Here is a 15,755-nt window from a genome sequence, read left to right on the forward strand (position 1 = left end):
TGTCACGGCGGAGAAGTGCGCCATTATTTCCGGCGGTCCAGACACAACCACCAGCACCGTCGTCACTGGTCCAGAGACCACCGCCGGAGTCACAGCCCAGGAGGGCCCAAGTATCGTCACTGGTCAGGAGACCACCGCCGGAGTCACAGCCCAGGAGGGCCCAAGTATCGTCACTGGTCAGGAGACCACCGCCGGAGTCACAGCCCAGGAGGGCTCAAGTATCGTCACTGGTCAGGAGACCACCGCCGGAGTCACAGCCCAGGAGGGCCCAAGTATCGTCACTGGTCAGGAGACCACCGCCGGAGTCACAGCCCAGGAGGGCTCAAGTATCGTCACTGGTCAGGAGACCACCGCCGGAGTCACAGCCCAGGAGGGCTCAAGTATCGTCACTGGTCCAGAGACCACCGCCGGAGTCACAGCCCAGGAGGGCCCAAGTACCGTCACTGGTCCAGAGACCACCGCCGGAGTCACAGCCCATGAGGGCCCAAGTATCGTCACTGGTCAGGAGACCACCGCCGAAGTCAGTGCCCTGGAGGGCCCCGGCTGCCACAGCCCCCCTGGGCAATGATGGAACGTCATGCCACACACCAATGCCCAGTGTAGAGAACGTCATGCCACACACCAATGCCCAGTGTAGAGAACGTCATGCCACTCAGCAATGTCCGTATCAGAACCGCCATGGCAAAGCACCGCTGAACAGGGCAAAGACCGCCATGGCAAAGCACCGCTGAACAGTCCAGAACCGCCATGGCAAAGCACCGCTGAACAGTGCAAAGACCGCCATGGCAAAGCACCGCTGAACAGGGCAAAGACCGCCATGGCAAAGCACCGCTGAACAGGGCCAAGACTGTAGAAGCCTAATTATTCAACACCCATCCAGATACAAACGACCGTTAGCCAGCTCTTCTAGATAAACATAGAGGATTTATTAGGGATAGAATAGAAAGACATGTACATGGAGGATGCTCTGTACTAGTGTACACGAACAGCCCACTACAAGGAAGTAATATACAATCTTTTATAGTATTAAACCACAAACATAATTCAACGTTTATTGGTTATTTGGCATTGACGTACTGTATGATTGACGTATGGCTATTTCTCCATTATGTCTGAAGGTAGTTTTTCCTATCATACCATATATAGTAACAAAAAGCATAGAAAAGGATTTTACACAAGGTGGCCTACGTGCCTAATATCACATGGTCCATCTTGTGACAGAACTTGAGAACATTACGTACTCAGACTGGTACTTTCCAGAGGGAGATTGCTTCAGCTAGCATGCAATGACGATGATATTTCATGATGGCTGTTCAGAGAGCAAGCCTTGCAACATAATTCGTTCCTCGCAGTAGCGAATTACATTTGTAGGCCTATTTATTTAATGATAGGCCTGTGCAGAGATTGTCATTGTGTATCACAGGGGCCACCAGGCATAGCATACCTAAGAACTGTAAAATGTGATTCCACATTCCACCCTCTGATACTCAAAGACAAATCTAAGGGTCATGGTATATTGTTCTCATTTCTACCTCTTGTTCTTCCCTGTTGTCATCCTTATATCTTTTTCTTTGGTAATGTGTGGGTTTCTGGTGACAGGTTTTTTTCAAGAGTATGGCCAGGAAGGATGGACAAACTGGTATGAGCACACATATCGTTATCAGTGCCACGATCCCTATCGCTAGTAACTCTACCAACCAGGTACCCCAACCCCTGAACCATGCTGCTATTCGATCCAGCATTCCTCCAACGTCTGTCCCATCTGCCACTTTCCCAGCTCCTTCTTCTACCTTCTTTATTTCCTCTATTTCCTTTCTTAAATTCCCACTGTTATCCGGTATATGCATGCAGCATTCCTGATGGATCACTGCACAGACCCCTCCCTCTTTTGCCAGGATGGTGTCTAGTGCAAGCCTATTCTGGATTACAACTGCCCTCATGTCTGTGAGTTCCTCAGTGATGTTCCCTAAGGCGGCTGCGGTGTTGCTGGCTAGCCCTTCCACTAATTCAGCCAATCTGTGAATTTCATATTGTGAGTGTGCTATCCCTAATGGCGTCACTATGATCCCCTCTATTGCTATTACCTCATCCACCCATGTTGGTGTCCTCTTCCTGCGCACCCTGACAAGTGTTCTCTTTTCCCCCTTCTGTAATTCTGTTCTATGCGCCATTTTTGGTAGCAGGAATGCTAGGTAGCAGGTACCTTGCCATCCTGCTGGCAGTTTAAAAAATGCCGATGTCCCACATATAATAAATATTCCTTTGGGAGGTGTCAGGCCTATGGACAAGCCTCTTGTGTCATTTCTTTTGTAGTCCAGGCTCAATGTTGTATTGCAAATACTATGTCCCACATCAATTCTGTTGTTGCTAGTGTCTGCGTTACCTCTTGAGTATTTGAAACACCATGGTGCCTTTATTTCTGTATCTAGGGCCAGGCATGGTATTCGTTGTTCTGAGCCATGATCCCTTTCAGTGTAACACTTCCCTCTTTCTGTTGTAAATGTATTTAATAAATTCCCTTCTCCTTTCTTTGGATCTAATCTCCTACACTTATTTCTTCTCTTTCTATCTTCTTCCTTCAATTTATTTGACACTCTTTCTACCAATTTTTCATGCATATTTCCTACATAAGGTTCGTCTTCCAAACCATAGTTCCCTTTTTCTCCTCATTTCTCCTATCTTTATATTTTCTCTTATTCTCTCCTTTTCCCTTTTCCTTGTTCTCATTTCTTTTAAATTTGTCCCTAACATATTATCTAATATGTTACATGCCACGAATTCTGTGAGGGGCATCTGAGTGTAATTTCTTTTCTCCTGGCTAGTGGTCGGTAGGTGGGTACATATATAACAATCAGACACATTTGCTAGTTCTTTGTACATTGATACCATTTTCACAAATGTATTGTCTTTATAATCTTCTCCATCTTTTTTCCATTTTGTATATTTCAGCCATTTTGTTTTATCCTCTACCCTCTCATGTTGTTTTGAGATATTCTTCTTTTCACCACCGGTTGCTCTTTCACCTTGGCCACTTTTGGGGATGTAGTGTTCCTGGTCGAGCCATGGAATATGTATGTCGTCTTTATATACTATCAGGATTGTTGTTAGTACTATGGCTGCTACGGGGGTGAGTAATGCTGTGACCACCACGGGCCACTTCTTCTGCTTCTTTTTCTTATGTTGTAATCTGAAATCCATGTCGCCATATAGGGTGTGGTCGGATGTGGCTAACACTTGCAACCAGTTCTATTGGTATGTAACCTTTGGTACCTCCTTATTCCTGTAGGAGTGCCACACGAGTAGTCTATTCCTTCGGTATACTTTCGGGGTGACGTCGAATGCTATTTGACACTTTTAGTTATGCAGAGTATAAAGTGATGAATCACAAAGTCCAGTTCTAAGGGAGTTGGGTGCGATAGTCCACTGACCCGAGGGATGGCCCTTTTGTCCTATTTTTGCTGTATTCCTAATTGGAAGAGGCACCTCCCAATGGGGCTACAAGCCGCACTGATCCTAGTGACCAGCCGCTTCCGTAGGACTGGGATCTGTACCTCTTGGTGCAAATTTTTCTAGCGGACTTTTAGTATTTCTTTCTTTTATATCCTGATGTCTTTAATACTTAAGTGGTCTTGCTTGACTCTCCGACTCCTGTGGAGAGAAGCACGAGCAGTTCTGAAAGAATATCCTGGTGTCTTGAGGACCCGCTTGCACCCTCCGACTCCTGTGGGGTTGCAGCACGAGCAGTCCAAGAACAATGTTGTGGTGTACTGGGGAACCTGCTTACACTCTCCCACTCCTGTGGGAGTGTAGCACAAGCAGTTCCGTCAGTGTTGGCTTGTGGCGCTTGTTGAACGAAGGTTGTACCGCTGTGGTGAAGTTGACATTACTCTCGTCGGCAACTTTGTTGGCGGCTGGTCGCCTTTTGGTCCAGTGGCCTTCTTGGTGTGTGAGGTATGGACCCAGGATGTGATGCCCTCACACTTGACTGCTGTGGCTGTTGTCAACAAAACTTGGTGTGGTCCCTTCCACCGTGGTTGAAGGCAGTGACGTCTGGTGTGGGCCTTTGTCCACACCCAGTCTCCAGGATGCAGTCCGTGTTCTGGTGGTGTACCTTCTTCTGGTAAGGCCTGCAACACCTGGCGGTGAAGATAACGGAGTGTCTCAGTTATTTTTTTACAGTATTGTAACAAGAGATCATCAGTTATAGCCAATGGGGCAACTGACATGTGTCCTGGTATGTTCATGGGGCGACAAAAAATAATTTCATGGGGGCTCAGTTTTGTGACGCGGTCAGGTGTGCTCCTCATGGCAAGGAGTACCAATGGGAGTGCGTCTATCCATGATAACTCTGTCACTGCGCATATCTTCCCTATCTTATTCTTCAGTACCCCGTTCCTTCTTTCCACAGCTCCCGCTGCCGGTGAGTGATATGCACAATGTAACTTTTGAGTTATTCCCAGGCCTTTGCAAAGGCCCTGAATAACCTGGGAGATGAATCCTGGTCCATTGTCTGAACTTAAAAGAGTTGGAACCCCAAAACGCGGTACCAGCTCTTTTAATAAACACTTTGCGACAGTTTCTGCATCACAATTTTGTGTTGGGTATATCTTCACCCATTTGCTGAACATGCACACTCTTACCAGAACATGTCTTATTTTATTCACCGGAGGCATTTCAATGAAATCCATTTGGAGACTTTCAAAGGGTCCGTGTGGTGGTGGAAAGTGGCCTGGTGCTGTTGGGGTGCCCTTTCCTGTATTATATTGTGCACACACGGCACACCTTTTACACAACTGTTCTGCACATTGTCTGAATTTTTGGTTGAACCAGCACTGTGAAAACAGTCGTATCATTCCATCCCTTCCCACATGTGAGGGGCCATGGAAGAGCAGTGCTATGGATGTCAGGAACAGGGAGGGCAAGCATATCTTCCCATTTGGTCCCACCCAAATGCCTTCTTCATTTTTCTTACAACCTGCCCCCTCCCATTCTTCACATTCCTTTCCTTGTGCCTGTAGCTGCACGCTTTTTGGGTCAAAGTGTGTGTTTTCCTCTTTACTTCTTATGTCAGGCGTTACCTGAACCATTTCGTATTCATACCCACTAAGTGCAATTTTTCGTACTTCCTTGTCAATAAATGCTTTTCCCATTGAAACGTTGTCCTTTGCTGAGGTGTGTGCTGCGCATTTTACAATCGCCACTTTCTTGGGGATCAGTAAAGTTTGTAGCAAGTCAACTATCAGTGATGCATGTTGTATCCGTTGGCCTGCTGATGTGAGGAACCCCCTCATTGCCCACAACTGACCATAGTCATGTGTGACACCAAACGCATATTGACTGTCTGTGTAGATGTTTGCTGTCCGTCCCGCTGCCAATCTGCATGCTCTTGTCAGTGCTATCAGTTCTCCCGCTTGAGCACTTGTTACTGATGGTAACCGCCCTCCTTTTAGTAACCTCCTAGCCGTTCCTACAGCATAGGCGGCCTGTACTGTTCCAGTGTGGTCTCTGATGCATGAACCATTGACAAATAGATCGCCTTCTGCCTTGGGGAATGGGGTGTCTCTCAAATCTGGCCTAACTTTGGTATGTCTCTCTGTTGCTGCAACACAAGCATGGAAGGAATTGTCTATTGTTGGGTCATCGTGATCTCTTTAAATTGGTAGCAGGCAGGAGGGGTTCAGAGTAATGCACCTCTTTATTTTAATATGTGGCGCAAGCAGTGTTAGCTCATAGCGTGAGAGGCGGGCGTTTGTCAGGTGCTGCGTCTTGGTGGTGGTAAGTAACGTGTCCACTGCGTGGGGAACGTGTAATTTTAATGTGTGTGCTAAGACAATGTTCTCTGATTCTTCTACTGCGAGGGCCGCTGCTGCTACCGCTCTTAAACATGGGGGAAGGCCTGCTGCCACTGGATCTAGGGTGGCTGAATAATAAGCCAACGGACGGTAGTAGGTACTGTGTTTCTGTGCTAGGACCCCTAGTGAGCAGCCCCCCTTTTCATGACAGAACAAGTGAAAGTCCTTGGTGTAGTCAGGGAGACCTAGTGCTGGTGCGGCACACAATTCTTTCTTCAACTCTTGAAAGGCCTCCTCACATTGTTCCGGCCAGGGTACCTTGTCTAGCACATCTTTGTGAGTTAAGTTTAACAATGGTCTTGCAATCTGGGAGAAGTTTGGTATCCAGTGTCTACAGTAGCCTGCCACCCCCAGGAATGCACGAACCTCTGTTTGTGTCTTTGGTCTAGGATGTTGTGTTATGGTGGCTATCCTATCAGGCAGCAATTTCCTAACTCCCTGGGATAGCTCGTGTCCCAGGTACTTCACTTTTGTTTGACAGAACTGCAACTTCTTTTGGGAGACCTTATGTCCTTTCCTTGCTAGGTGGCACAGTAGAGACACTATGGGGGTCATTACAACCCTGGCGGACGGTGTTAAAGCTGCGGAAATACCGCAAACAGGCAGGCGGACAAAAAAGGGAATTACGACCCTGGCGGAAACCGCCAACAAAGACAGCCACTTTAACACACCGCCCGCCACGGCGGTACAGACAAGCAGCGCGGCGGTCACCGCCAACAGACAGGCGGGAGACAATGTACCGCCCACACTATCAAAATACACCAATCCGCCACCTTTTCCGGGGCAGATTCACCGTGGATAAAAACACGGCGGAAACAGTTTCTGCAATGGGAAAACGCTCACCTGAACACATCCCACGAGGAACGACGAGTCCATGGAGCCGGAACTCCAAATCCTACCTGCCCTTGTCTTCCTGCTCCTCTATGACCAACAGCGACGTAGGCGCAGAACATACCGGTGAGTACTGCATCTATGACACGGGGGGAGGCAAAAGTTAGGGGGACACCCACCAAACACCCCCACTCCCACCCTCGCATATCACAACATACACATCAATGCAGTCACAAAAATCACTGTAACAACCCACAATCCCCCCGGAAGAATGCAAAGACAATGCGAATTGCGGGCAAACATTGTATTGTGCCAATATACATGTCAAACAAAAATATACTGATATATATCACGAAACATGTCATAACTAAATATACAATACAAGAAGTAGTGCAGATATGTATACAACAATGTCCGTGCACCAACAGTCCAAAAATGCATGGGCGAGGCCCACAATAGATACCTGACCAAAATACGAGAGAACACTGCCGGGGCATCAGATAGAAACACTACAGGCACCTCAGGGGGAAGGGAAGTGGGGGCACCTCAGCCACATGAATGCGAAGCCAGATCCACGACGGGGCTCCATGCCCATTGATGTATCCTGGGGAGTGCAAAGCCACAGTCTCTCAAGTCCATACAGTGAGTGGGTTGCCCACTGTTACATCCTGGGGAGTGCAAAGCCACAGTCTCTCAAGTCCATACAGTGGATGGCTTGCCCACTCTTCAATCCTGGGGAGTGCAAAGCCACAGTCTCACAAGTCTATACAGTGGGTGGCTTGCCCACTGTTACATCCTGGGGAGTGCAAAGCCACAGTCTCTCAAGTCCATACAGTGGGTGGGTTGCCCACTGTTACATCCTGGGGAGTGCAAAGCCACAGTCTCTCAAGTCCATACAGTGGGTGGGTTGCCCACTGTTACATTCTGGGGAGTGCAAAGCCACAGTCTCACAAGTCTATACAGTGGGTGGCTTGCCCACTCTTCAATCCTGGGGAGTGCAAAGCCACAGTCTCACAAGTCTATACACTGGGTGGCTTGCCCGCTCTTCAATCCTGGGGAGTGCAAAGCCACATTTTGGCAAGTAGATGCAGTTCTCTACTGGTACTGGGTGGGACTGGTGCCCAGACTGGATGAGTATCCCCGTGAAAGTTCACGTCCTGTCACTGTCCCAGCTGCACATGGGATAAGGATGCCTGATGTGGCGGCCTATTCATACCCACACGGTGTCTGCCCTGTTCAGCGGTGCTTTGCCCTGTTCAGCGGTGCTTTGCCATGGCGGTCTATGGACTGTTCAGCGGTGCTCTGACATGGCGGTTCGGATCCTGACATTGGTGTGTGGCATGACGAACTCCACACTGGACATTGGTGTGTGGCATGACGAACTCCACACTGGACATTGGTGTGTGGCATGATGTTCAATCATTTCCCAGCGGGGCTGTGGGATCCTGGACCCTCCTGGGCTGTGACTCCGGCGGTGGCGGTGGTCTCCTGACCAGTATCGATACTTGAGCCCTCCTGGGCTGTGACTCCGGCGGTGGCGGTGGTCTCCTCACCAGTAACGATACTTGAGCCCTCCTGGGCTGTGACTCCGGCGGTGGCAGTGGTCTCCTGACCAGTAACGATACTTGAGCCCTCCTGGCCTGTGACTCCGGCGGTGGTCTCCTGACCACTAACGATACTTGAGCCCTCCTGGGCTGTGACTCCAGCGGTGGCGGTGATCTCCTGACCAGTGACATTACTTGGGCCCTCCTGGGCACTGACTCTGGCGGTGGTCTCTGGACCAGTGACGATACTTGGGCCCTCCTGGGCACTGACTCTGGCAGTGGTCTCTGGACCAGTGACGATACTTGGGCCCTCCTGGGCACTGACTCTGGCGGTGGTCTCTGGACCAGTAACGACGGTGCTGGCAGTTGTGTCTGGACCGCCGGAAATGATGGCACACTTCTCCGTCGTGACACTCACAACAGGTTGGGGAGACTTCCTCAGGACCTTCCCCACCTTCTTTGGAGTTACAGCTGACTCACCAATCGCCTTGGAGCCCATTTCAGTTGGTGTCCCACCAGGAGTCTTGACACGGTCCCGTCGTCCACTCTCCAATTTCTGAGCCTTTACGGGGGTGGGCTGACAGTGCCTTGGCTCCGGGTCCTACTGCCTGCCCTGGTGGACGGTGCACTCCAAAAACCTGGAACACGCACCACTGGTACTGGAGGCTTTTTGGCTGAGGCGCTATGACGGGACTGATGAATTGGAGGGGGGGTGGGGGCAAAAAGGTCAATTTGACAGAGGGACAGTTTCTGACGGACACTGGGATGGGTAGCTGGAGGGGGTCTGGGAGTGGAGGAAGAGGAGGTGGTTGTAGGAGGTGTCACTTTAGGTGTTTTGGGTGCAGGTACTGGAGGCTGTTGTGAGGTGGATGGATGTTGGGTGAGTGATTGCCGGCGTTTGTTCACTTTGGGAGGGGGCGTCACAGTCACACTGGGAGAGGACACAGGGGACATGTAAATGGCAGTGGAGGTGGTGAGTGCAGGTGAGCGGCTTGTGGTGCTGGGTGTCCTGGTGCGAGTCCTAGTGCCTGTAGATGTGGTGCATGCAGGTGTGTGTGTAGACAACACTGGGAGGGAGGAGGGAGAAGAGGAGGAGGGGGACACAGTGGAGGCAGTGGATGTTGCTGTGTCTGTATGGGTGTGATGCTTGTGTGAGTGCCTGTGGTGTGTGTGGTGCCTATGTTTGCTTGAGCTACTTTTGGGTGTTGACTGGTGTGCATGCTGGTCTGTAGGTGTGCTTGGGATGGGCTGGGGTACAGGAGATTGGGTCTGGGTGGAGGAAGTTGGAGGGGGGAGGCTGGACACAGGGACAATGGCTGCCATCAATGCTGAGGCCAGAGATTGCAGGGTTCACTGAAGGACAGCCTGACCAGAATGAATGCCTTCCAGGAATGCATTACCGTGTTTCAACTCTCGTTCTACACCCTGGATGGCATTCACAATGGTTGACTGCCCAACAGTGAGTGACCTGAGGAGGTCAATGGCCTCCTCACTGAGGGCAGCAGGGGTGACTGGGGCAGGGGCTGAGGTGCCTGGGGCGAAGGTGATGCCCACCCTCCTGGGTGAGCGGGCACGGGGCGAACGCTGAGGGGCTGCTGGGAGGGCGGTGCTGGTAGGGGAGGTGGCGGCTGTACCTGTTGAAGTGGGGCGCACAGATGGTGCCGCCACCACAGGGGAGCTCCCATCAGCGGACGACTCCGTGTCGCTGCTTGGTGATCCGGTGGCCGACGTGAAGCTCCCCGCGCCCTCCGTCCCACTGGTGCATTCAGAGTCTGTGGTGTGGCCCTCCATGGCCATGTGGGATGCAGCTCCCTCGTGCTCCGGTGCCACTGTACCTCCGCCGGATGATGCTGATGTACAAAAGGACAGGGAGAGCAGGAAAAGGGGGGGAGACAGAAGAAAGAGAGTTTTAGTGCATGGCATACCGCTACCGTTGGCGGACATGGCAGACGCAGCAGCCCCATGCAATACGCCGTGCTCCTGGCCTCTGCACATGCAATTTCAGGGATATGTCCTACATGGCAATGTTATAAATCTGCGCACATGGATGGCAAAGGGGCAACTATACCTCAACTTGCCACTCTTCTGAGCTGGGGTAGAGTCCCACATGGCCTACATTATGGATGGGCCTTGCCTACCGAACTCGCCCTGGCCTAGGGACACACACAGCCCACCTCCCCCACCCAGACACCTCCACTGCACGCAAAGTCCACAGAATGAGAGTGTACTCACCCCCTTGTGTCTGCTGTGATGTCCTTAAGCTCCCATCCAACTCCGGGTAGGCCACCGCCAGGATCCGGAACATCAGGGGGGTCATGGTGCGACGGGCACCCCTCCCACGTTGGGAGGCCATCCCCAGCTGAGCCTCCGCCGTCTTCTTGCTGCAGCAGCGAATGTCCTCCCATCTCTTCTGGCAGTGGGTGCCCCGTCTCTGGTGGGCCCCCAGGGTCCGGACATCCTTGGCGATGGCACGCCAGATGTCCTTCTTCTGGTGGGCGCTGACCTACATGACATGCACAAGGAAAGAGGAACAGTCATTACCTACTGGATCGTCAATGTGAGTGGCCCCCTCCCAACTCTGGCCATGTGGCCCATTCATCCCCATGCATTTCTGATCTTAGAACTCTGCCCCCTTCCCTCTCCCACCCAGCCCTGTCCACCCAGGCGTAGCCCATCCAACGTGCTCCCTGTGTACTGACCTGTTGGTCTGGAGGACCGTAGAGTAGCATGTGCTGGGGGAGGACCCCATCCACAAGTTTCTCCAACTCCTGTGCAGTGAAGGCAGCGGCCCTTTCCCCAGACGCAGCAGCCATCGTCGCTTCCAGACCGAGGTCACAGCAGCACTGGCAGTATAGGTCCTCTCCTGTCGAAGGTCAGGTATCTAGTGATTGAACAGATAGAAAATGGCGGTGACGTCCGCGGCGGTGCGCATCATCACCGGCGGCGCACCTGTTCATTGGCTCCTGGGACCCATAGGGTCCAATGTTAACCAATGCAGCATTGCGCCGCGGTTTACGACCGCCTACCGCGACGGTGTCCAACGCCAGCGCAGTTACCCCACATTCCGATTGTCCGAGTTTAGAGGTCAGGCAGCCGCCATTTCAGGGGCCCACATGGTTTCATTTGCTACTGCGTCACACATACCGAGGCCTACACTCAAAACATATCCCGGAAGGGTTAATTGTCTGTTGTTGTCTTGTGTGTGACTGTGGGTACATACCTGGAGGAAGGGTGACTATTTCTTCGCTGTTGTCCTTCTTAGGCACCGTCATCAGGGACATGTGAGAAGATGGCGGAAACCGCCGGTGTACCGACCGCTGGTGGACCTGTTGACAATGGAAGAGAGACATTTGATCGTGACCTACCGGTTTGACCATGCCACAATCCAGCAACTATGTACCCAGTTGGAGCCGGACCTGATGTCACCAATCCGCCATCCGACTGGAATCTCCCCTGACTTGCAGGTGCTGTCAGTGCTCCATTTCCTTGCAAGTGGGTCTTTTCAGACAACAGTGGCCATGGCATCAGGGATGTCCCGGCCCATGTTTTCCAACGTTTTGTCCAGAGTGTTGTCTGCCCTGCTGAAACACGTAAGGAGATACATCATTTTCCCTGAGGTGGAGGATTTGGCTACAGTGAAAGGTGACTTCTATGCCCTTGGACATATCCCCAACGTCATAGGTGCCATTGATGGGACCCATGTAGCTCTGGTCCCCCCCCACAGGAGTGAACATGTGTACAGGAACATGAAGAGTTATCATTCGATGAATGTCCAGATGGTCTGTTTGGCAGACCAGTACATCTCTCAGGTAAACGCTATGTTCCCTGGCTCAGTGCATGACGCCTACATCGTGCGGAATAGCAGCATCCCTGATATGATGGGTGAACTCCAGAGGCACCGTGTATGGCTATTGGGGGACTCAGGTTACCCCAACCTTTCCTGGCTATTGACCCCAGTGAGGAATCCCAGGACCAGGGCAGAGGAACGGTACAATGAGGCCCATGGGCGGACTAGGAGGGTTATCGAACACACCTTCGGCCTCCTTAAGGCCAGGTTCAGGTGCCTCCATATGACAGGTGGTTCCCTATTCTACTCACCGAAGAAGGTGTGCGACATCATCATCGCCTGCTCCATTCTCCATAATTTGGCATTGCAACACCAGGTGCCTTTTCTGCAGGAGGATGATCCAGATGATGGTGTTGTAGCAGCGGTGGAGCCTGTGGACAGTGATGAGGAAGAAGCTGAGGATGAAGAAAACGACAACAGGGAGTCAGTCATACAACAATATTTCCAGTGAGACACAGGTGAGTAAATTTTCTGGTTTAACATTACATTAACTTTCACACGTCTACCTCTATCCTGTACCTTCATTTCACTCACTATTTGTAAACTGAGTTGTCCCCTTCCATTTCAGTTTCACAAAACTGGTAACCTACGTGTCAACAGCTTGCACCCTTGAAGGGCTTGTGATGTGTGACATTGGTATGTTGGCCTCCCAATGGGTAACCCTTTTTGACACTGTAATTGACAATACAAAGTTCAAAATCATAGACTGACTCCAGTTTTATTAGTGTTTCAAGGGTGTTTATTTAAGTGCATAAACATGAAGGGGGGTTGTGAAATGGTGATGGGTTATGGTGGAAGAATGTCCATGGCAGAGTCCAGTCTATTAGTCTCACAGGTAAATTGCACATCTGGGCATTGGAAGTGGAGCTGGGGCAGTTCTGAATTGGACAGGGTAACAAAGTGGGACAGTGGGGGGACAATCAGGGTAGTCTTATTTCCTGGCGGGGGTCTTGCCATCTTGCTCTGTCCTGTTCCTGGATCCCAGGGACTGCTTGCGGGGTGGTTGTCCGTCTGCAGGGGGTGGGGTGCTGGTGTTGTGGTCCTGTGGCGGGGCGTCCTGTCCACTAGCGCCGGCGGAGGTGGTGGGCATTTCATCGTCCTGGTTAGTGTCAGGGGCTCCTTGGAGTGGCACGGTGTCCCTCAAGGTCTTTTGAATGTCCGTCAGCACCCCTACAATGGTGCCCAGGGCAAAGCTGATGGTCCTGACCTCCTCCCTGAACCCCAAATACAGTTCGTCCTGCAGACGCAGGGTCTCCTGCAACTTGTCCAGGACCGTTGCCATCGTCTCCTGGGAGTGGTGGTATGCTCCCATGATGGAGGATAGGGCCTCGTGGAGAGTGGGTTCTCTTGGCCTGTCCTCCCTCTGTCGCACAGCAGCCCTCCCAGTTCCCCTGTGTTCCTGTGCCTCCGTCCCCTGGACCGTGTGCCCACTACCACTGCCCCCAGGTCCCTGTTGTTGTTGGGGTGGTGGGTTATCCTGGGTTCCCTGTAGTGGTGGACACACCGCTGATTGACCTGTCCTGGGTAGGGAGGTATGGGCCCGCTGGGTGGGTACTGTTCTGGTGTTCCCAGAGGGTGGCAGCTCGGTGTTGGGCTATGGCTGGGCAAGGGGAACCGACTGTCCTAAGGCCCACGATGGTCCGGGCTGGTCATCAAGATCCAGTAGGGCAGGGCTGCTGTCGTCACTGTGGGGCTCTTCTGGGGGTGGAGTGGTGTTGTCTAGACCCTCTGGTGTGGTGACGTTCCTTCGGGTTCCTGCGGGGGTATAAGTACATGATTATTGCATGTGTGTGTTTCATGGTGTGCTATGGTTGGGTGTTCGTGTACACCAGTGCTAGCATTCCTGTGTGGGGTTGTGTGCTGATGGTTGGGGGGTGTTCTGGGTCTGTGAAGTGGGCATGCTTTAGTAATGGGTATCCATGCTTAGTTGTGTCATGCAGGTCTTGGGGTTGGGATGGGTGGTTAGTGTTATGGGTAGATCAGTGAGGAGTTAGGGTGTTAGGGGAGGGTGTGAGGGTGGGGGTATTTGATAGCATGCAGGTAGGGTGGGGGATATGATATTTAAAATTTGACTTACCAGTGTCCGATCCTCCAACTACTCCTGCGAGGCCCTCAGGATGCAAGATGGACAAGACTTGCTCCTCCCATGTTGTTAGTTGTGGGGGAGGAGGTGGGGTCCACCGCCAGTCCGCTGTACCGCGATGTGGTGCCTGGATACCGTGGAACGCACCTTCCCCCATAGGTCGTTCCACCTCTTCCTGATGTCCTCCCGATTTCTTGGGTGCTGTCCCACAGCGTTGACCCTGTCAACTATTCTTTGCCATAGCTCGATCTTCATGTGAGCCAAATAGCTGTGGCTCTACCCGTAGGATTTCCTCCACCATGACCCTGAGCTCCTCCTCAGAGAAGCGGGGGTGTCTTTGGCGTGACATGGGGTGGTGTGTGTGATGTGTAGGGTGGTGTATGTGGTGATGAGTGTGGTGAGTGTAGTGGTATGTGTTTGTGTTGTTTTGTGCGTGGATGTTATGTGGGTGATGGTGTTGTGTGCCTCTGTGTGATGCGGGTCTATATTCTGTGCTGTCTCTCTCTGGCCTTCTCTCTATTTTTTGGTCATAGGGGTTTGTGGGTGATGTGGGTGTATATTTTATATTGTATTGGGTGTGTGGGTGTGTTGTTTGTATGTTTGTCAGGTGTGTGTATTTTGAATTGCCCAATGTGGCGGTGTTTTGGAGCTATGTGTGTATTTTGAGCGTGGCAGTGTGTACCGCCAATGGAATACCGCAGTTGAAAGACCGCCGCGTGGATTCGTGGGTCGTAATAGCATGGGTGTGTTTCTGTTGGCGTGGAGGTGGAGGATTTGTTTCCACATGTTTATTGCTGACCTTTGGTGTGGCGGTATTGTGTGGGTGTCTGAATTTCGGTGGATTCCGTGATGTGTGTTATAATAGCTGTGGCGGTGTACCGCCGCAGAGGCGGTGTATTGGCGGTCTTCGGCACAGCGGTAAGCGCCTTATACCGCCAATGTTGTAATGACCCCCTATGTCTTGGATGCAAGCCGTCTGTGATGGTCAATAACAAGTCATCAATGTACTGTATCAGGGTAGATCCTCCCGGTAGATGTAGTGATGCAAGGTCTGACCTCAGAGCGTCCGAGAAGACTGAAGGGGAATCACAGAAGCCTTGAGGCAAACGTGTCCACTTGAGTCTTCTCGATCTGAATGAGAATGCAAAAAGATCTTGGGAATCCTCGTGTAGAGGCACTGAGAAGATCCTGAGCAAACCTATATATCGGGGCTCCATTGGGCCCTGTTGCTGTCTTTTTCACAGGGAGTATCGGAGTGTTGCATGGGCTACTTCTAATTTCCCACAATATTCCTTGTCTCAAGAGATCTTCTATTACTGGATCTATACCCTCCTCTCCTTCCTTTGCCAATTTGTATTGTGGTACCTGGGGTAACTTTGCACCAGGGCGCAGCAACACTTTCACTGGTGGGTAGTCCAGAATTCTTCCTACATCATTTGGCCCCTTTGCCCATACCTCATTTGGGAACACTTCTTGTAGTTCAGGGGGAAGAGTGTGTGACTGCTCCTGCTTGACTGTGGTGAAATGGGTGAATGCCTGTAATGTTATTCCGTTCTCCTTACTTTCCAGGAAGATGCCTTCCGGTGAGCATCTAATAG

The 15,755-nt window shown here is 51.5% G+C and overlaps 1 long non-coding RNA gene across 1 annotated transcript in view; it reads right to left on the minus strand.

The window, feature by feature from the left end:
• Window positions 1-904: 904 nt before the first annotated feature.
• LOC138288199 (uncharacterized) overlaps window positions 905-15,755 on the minus strand; it is a 74,409-nt gene continuing 59,558 nt past the window's right edge. The window contains exon 2 of the long non-coding RNA XR_011202358.1: window positions 905-4,136. This is a non-coding gene — a long non-coding RNA (uncharacterized lncRNA). The remainder of the gene's footprint in view (window positions 4,137-15,755) is intronic.

Source organism: Pleurodeles waltl, chromosome 4_1 (genome assembly GCF_031143425.1).
Source record: "Pleurodeles waltl isolate 20211129_DDA chromosome 4_1, aPleWal1.hap1.20221129, whole genome shotgun sequence".
NCBI classification, from domain to species: Eukaryota; Metazoa; Chordata; class Amphibia; order Caudata; family Salamandridae; genus Pleurodeles; species Pleurodeles waltl.